This window comes from Acinonyx jubatus, chromosome D2, assembly GCF_027475565.1.
Source record: "Acinonyx jubatus isolate Ajub_Pintada_27869175 chromosome D2, VMU_Ajub_asm_v1.0, whole genome shotgun sequence".
NCBI lineage: Eukaryota > Metazoa > Chordata > Mammalia > Carnivora > Felidae > Acinonyx > Acinonyx jubatus.
Window position 1 is genome coordinate 32,533,981 of NC_069393.1, and position 6,000 is coordinate 32,539,980.

The following is a 6,000-nucleotide window of genomic DNA, read 5'->3' on the forward strand; positions in this document are numbered from 1 at the left end:
CAAGGTTTCTCAACTTTGGCATAGTTGATATTTGGGCCTGATCATTCGTTTCTATTCGTTTCTATTCTCTTCTTTTTTCTCTCTTCTTTTCTCTTTTTTCTCTTTTTTCTCTTCTCCTTTCCTTCTTCTTTTAAAAAATGTTTATTTATTTTGAGAGAGAGAGAGAGAGTGTGTGTGTGTGGGGGGGGGGGGGTAGAGGCAGAGAGAAAGAGAGAGAGAGAAAGGAAGAGAGAGAATTCCAAGCAGGTTCACATCAGCACAGAGCCTGATGCAGGGTTCAAGCCCACAAACCAGGAAATCATGACCTAAGCCAAAACCAAGAGTCAGACACTCAACCAACTAAGCTACCCAGGTGCCTTTTTCTTTCCTTTCCTTTCCTTCCTTTCTTCCCTTTCTTTCTGTTTCTGATATAACTGACATATAAGATTATATTAGTTTCAGATGTATAATATAATGATTCAATATTTGTATATATTGTGAAATAATCACCAAATCATTAACATCCATCATCACACATAGTTACAATTTTTTCTTATGATGAGAACTTTTAAGATTTACTGTCTTAGCAACTTTCAAACACACAATACAGTATTATTAACTATAGTTATGATGCTACACATTATATCCCTAGGATTTATTTATTTTATAACTGGAAATTTGTACCTTTTGACTACTGTTCCCATTTCACCCACCCTTACCTCTGGCAACCATCAATCTGTTTTCTGAGTTCAGGGGCTTTTTTTGTTGTTTTGTTTTTGTAGAGTCCACTTATAAGCAATATCATACTATTTATCTTTGTCTGCATTATTTTTCTTAGTATAATGTTGCCAAAGTACATCCATGTTGTCACAAGTGGCAAAATTTTTTTTATAGGCTGAATAATATTCCATTGTACACACACACACACACGCGCGCACACACACACACCACATTTTCTTTATCCATTCATCCATTGATGGACACCTAGGTTGTTTCCATGTCTTGTATATTGTAAATAATTCTGCAGTGCTCATGGGGGTGCTTACATCTTTTCCAGTTAGTGCATTTGTTTCTTATAGATAAATACCCAGAAGTGAAATTACGACATCATATGGTAGTTCTATTTTTAATTTTTTGAGGTATTTCCATACTGTTTTCCATAGTAGGTGCACTGTAAATACGTTGATTTTAAATCTGTTTTGGTATTTTACTATAAACATTAAAGGTTAATTTTCCTGTAAATGCTGCCGTATCCCATAGCTTTCATTGTCTTTCATATCTGACTATTTCATAACTTCCCTTCTGGTATCTGAAGCTCATTTTCTAGATTCCTTGGGAAAGGATCATAGGAACAAAGAAGTTCCTGCATGTTCATAGATTTGTCTGTGCCCTTCATACTTGAAGGTTAGTCATGCCAGATACAAAATTCTTTGTTCATGCTTTCTTTCCTTGACTATCTTAAACGTATTAATCAATGTTCTTCTGGGATAAAGTGTTGCTGTCAACATCTGATCATGATCTAATTATCTTTCCCTTATAAGTCATGTGGACTTTTGCCAAAATGCTCAAAGGAGTTTTCTCCCTCTCTAAAATCTGGTGGTTTTACAAATGTATTGGTGTTGGTCATTTTGGCTCATTGTTCACAGATACACAATGTTCTTTTTCAATATATAGTTTTAAATATTTTGAAGAAAGTGTTGTGTCAGTTCCAACCAATTGATAGTGATGCTGTCACCTAGGAATGCCTGAGCCCCTTGCCTGGGTCCATATTACTTGTGACAAACTACAATGGACATTTCCTAGACTGGAGCTGATGTTGGTGCTGGATGAGCCTTTGTCATTCTTATTATGATTGTAGGGCACACCTCAGCAAAACCATCAGAGACTTTGAAGAACAAAATTTATTACTCACAGATTCTGGAGGGTACAGGGCATGCCTGAGGGTTACATGGCAAGATCACAGGTAGAGAGAATGGGATGGGGGGAAGCACATACCTGGGGCTCTGTCTTTATTAGGGTCAGAGGGTAGTGTGCCTAAGGTTCTATGGTTCATTCTTTATTGGCAAATTTCAAGCATAAGAGTTAGAAATTAGTGCATGGGAAGGGAAAGGCAGAGACACTCAAGTGGCCAGTTATCTAGGTTACCCAGGTATCTCTAAAAGAGGAACTTCATGGGTGGGGGCAGCCTGGTTCCTTATCCAGTTGTTTTGCTTATAGCTGCATCATAGAGTTGACAATACTTTTGTTGGTGATGGATGTCTTTGAAATGGATGCCTTGGCATCAAAGGCTTAATGTCAGGCAATAATATTACAGTCAAAAATTAAATGTCAGATATTTACAGTACAGAAAGTTTTCTTGAAATAAAATTTTTAAGCATCATTCTATTCACTTTGTTATTTATTTTGGAATTCCTATTATCTCTCTGTTAGATCTTCTTTCCTTATTTTCAATGTCATTTTCTTTTTAATTCTTTTATTTCTTCTTCATTTAAAAATTGTCCTTTTTATTTTTATTTTTTTACTTTATTTATCCAGTCACCTGTCGATGCACTGGGATTACTTTCACCTTTTGGTTATTGTGAATAATACTGCTATGAACTTGGGTATACACATCTCTCTTTGATTCCCTGCTTTTGATTCTTTTGGGTATATACCCAAAAAAGGAATTGCTGGATCATAGGGTAATTCCATTTTAGTTTATTTCAAACTTATTTTATTGTAATAAAATTTACAATTTTAACCATTTTAAGTGGGCATTAAGTACATTCATGTTGTTATGCAACCATCACCACCATCTGTCTCCAAAACTTTTTCATCTTCCCCAGTTGCAATTATATCCATTAAATAGTAACTCCCCATCAACCCCTGCAGCCCCTGGCAACCACTATTCTACTTCCTATATCTATGAATTTGATTATTCTAGATATGTTGTATAAGTGCAGTCATATGATATTTGTCCTTTTGTGTCTGGCTTACTTCACTGAACATGTTTACCAGGTTCATCCATGTTGTAGCATGGGTCAGAATATCCTTCCTTTTTAAGGCAAATAATATTCTATTATAGGTATATACCACATTTTGTTCATCCATTCCTCCATTGGTGGACACTTAGGTTGCCTCTATCTTTTGGTTGTGAACACTGCTGCTTTTATTACAATGAGTGTACAAATATCTCTTTGAGTCCCTGCTTTCATTATTTCTGGATATGTACCCAGAAATAGAATTGCTAGATCATATGATAATGATTTAATTTTTTGAGAAATGACCATCTACCACTTGCTAGTGCCTCCTACCAGCAAAACACAAGGATTCCAATTTCTGCATAGCTTCGCCAACACTTATTATTTTCTTTTTTGTGTGTGTGATAATAATCACTTTAAAGGATGTGAGGTAGTATCTCATTGTGATTTTGAGTTGCATTTCCCTAATGATTACTAATGTTGAACACCTTTTCATGTGTTTACTGACCATTTGCATATCTTTGGAGAAATGTCAAGTCCTGGACTTGTCAAGTCCATTTTAAAAAGTCCTGTCAAGTCCATTAAAAAATGTTTTGTTGTTGTTGTTGTTGAATTATGAGGATTTATTTCTGTGCTATCAATTCCATTCCAATTATATATCTGTTTGTATGCCAATACCACACTATTTTGATTTCTGTTGCTTTATAGTAAGTTTTGAAATCAAGAAGTCTGAGACCTCTACTGTTATTCAAGATCGTTTTGGCTATTTAGGGTCCTTGAAATTCCATGTTAATTTTAGAATGGCTTTTTCTATTGCTGTAAAAAAAAAATCATTGGGATTGATAGGGAATATATATTTTTCCATCCTCTTACTTTCAACCTGTGCATGACTTTAGATGTAAAGTGAACCTCTTTTAGACAGCATATATTAGTCATGTTTTTTATCCATTATGTCAATTTATGTCTTTTGATAGGGGAATTTAGTGCATTTACATTTAAAGGAATTACTGACAGGGATGGACTTCTCTTGCCATTTTGTTTTCTTTATGTCTTACAGCTTTTTGTCCCTCATTTCCTCTATTACTACCTTCCATTGTGTCTTGTTGGTTTTTTGTAATGATGTATTTTGATTCCTTTTCATTTCCTATTGTGTATGTTCTATAGTTTCTTTGTAGTTACTATGGAGATTACATAAAATATCCTAAATTTATAACAATCTAATTTGAAATGATACCGACTTCAGTCACAAAATTCTACTCCTTTAAAAAAAAAACTCCATTCCCCTTTGTTAGTGAAGTCACAAATTACATATTTATATGTTGTGTACCCATTAATACAGATTTATTTTTTTAGGTATTTCTTTTAAATACTACAAAAAAAGTGGAGTTACAAATTAAAACTACAATATTGATTTGTCTATTGTCCATATGTTTATCTTTATTATAGATATTTATATTTTCATATGGCCTCAAGTCAACATCTGGTGTCCTTTCAACTTGAACCATCTCTTGTAGGACAGGTCTAGTAGTAATAAACTCCCTTAGTTTTTGTTTATCAGGGGATGTCTTAATTTTTTCCTATGTTTTTATAGGACAGATTTGCTAAATATAGAATTCTTGATTGACATTTTTTCTTTCATCACTTTTACATGTATTTTTCCACTGCCTTCTGGCCTCTTAGGTTTCTGCTGAAAAATCCACTGATAATCTTATTCACGTTTCCTTGTGTGGGGAATAAGCTTAGGAATCCCCTGGGCTTACACCAATGGGTTAACAAAGCATAAAGAAATACAAAGCCATAAATGCTCACACCCACGTTTGGGTAAACCAGATTGGCACCACAAGAATATGGAGGTACAAAGGCAACCCAGAATAAAGAGGGGGTGCAGAGCCCCCAGAATAGGGAGGGGCAAAGGCCCAAAAATAGGGGCACAAAGGTGCCCAATACATAGGTATATGAAATAAGCAAGATTAGATATTCAGGGTAGAAGCACCCCCAATTTAGTACTATAACAGAAAGCTGCTTTCACAGGAAGAAAAGACCAAGTTAGGTAAATAGGTAAATTGGGCTATAGACCCGCTGCTCTGCAGGTAAAGCAGCCCAGAGAGGAGTTGATTTACAAAAGAAAAGGTGCCTTGTTAACCCTAAGGTTATTCCCCCATCTGTCTCATCCCCTAGGCTAGCTAAGTTAAACAGACACAGCACCTCCTGTCTGCCACTAACAACCATCTGCCCAGTGCCAGGATTTGGTTTTACACTGACCCAAACCCCAAACACTGTATATCTTCAAAACATCCTCAAGTTAATGTTTCCAGTTTCCTTTGTCTCTTTGTACATGCCCATCACGTCTGTAAGCCTTCTGATCCAAATAAATACAGAGCAAGGACCCTTATTTGGGCTCTTGACTTTTCCCGGATATTAGCCATCTCTTGCTTTTCATCATGTGTCCTGCTCTTTTGCTGGCCAAAAGAGAACTTTAGACTTAGAGCCTACAACATCCTTATATATGACAAGTCAATTTTCTCTTGCTGCTTTCAAGATTCTCACTTTGTCTTTGTCTTTCAAGAGTTTGTTTAAATGTCTCAGTGTCATTCTCTTTGAGTTTATCCTACTTGGAATTCTTAAATTTCTAGGATTTTTACACACATGACATCAAATTTGAAAATTATTGACAATTACTTTTTCAAAAGATCTCTCAGCAACTTTCTTCCAGGGATACATAATATGTATACAGGTCTGCTTGATGTTGTCCTATGGTCCCTTTGGTTTTGTACAATTTTCTTCATTCTTTTCATTTTTGCTTCTTAGACTTGATCAATTCAAATGACCTATCTTCAATTTTGCTGATTTGTTCTTCTACCTATTCAAGTCTACAGTTGAACCCCTCTAGTGAATGTTTTCCATTCAGTTATTGCATTTTTCAGCTCTAGAATTTTTGCTTTGTTCTTTTTATAATTTTGAACCTTTTGTTGTTCTCATTTTGCTTATATATTATTTTCCTAACATCCTTTAGTTCTTGGTCCCTGTTTTCCTTTAACTCTGAGCATATTTAAGACAGGTA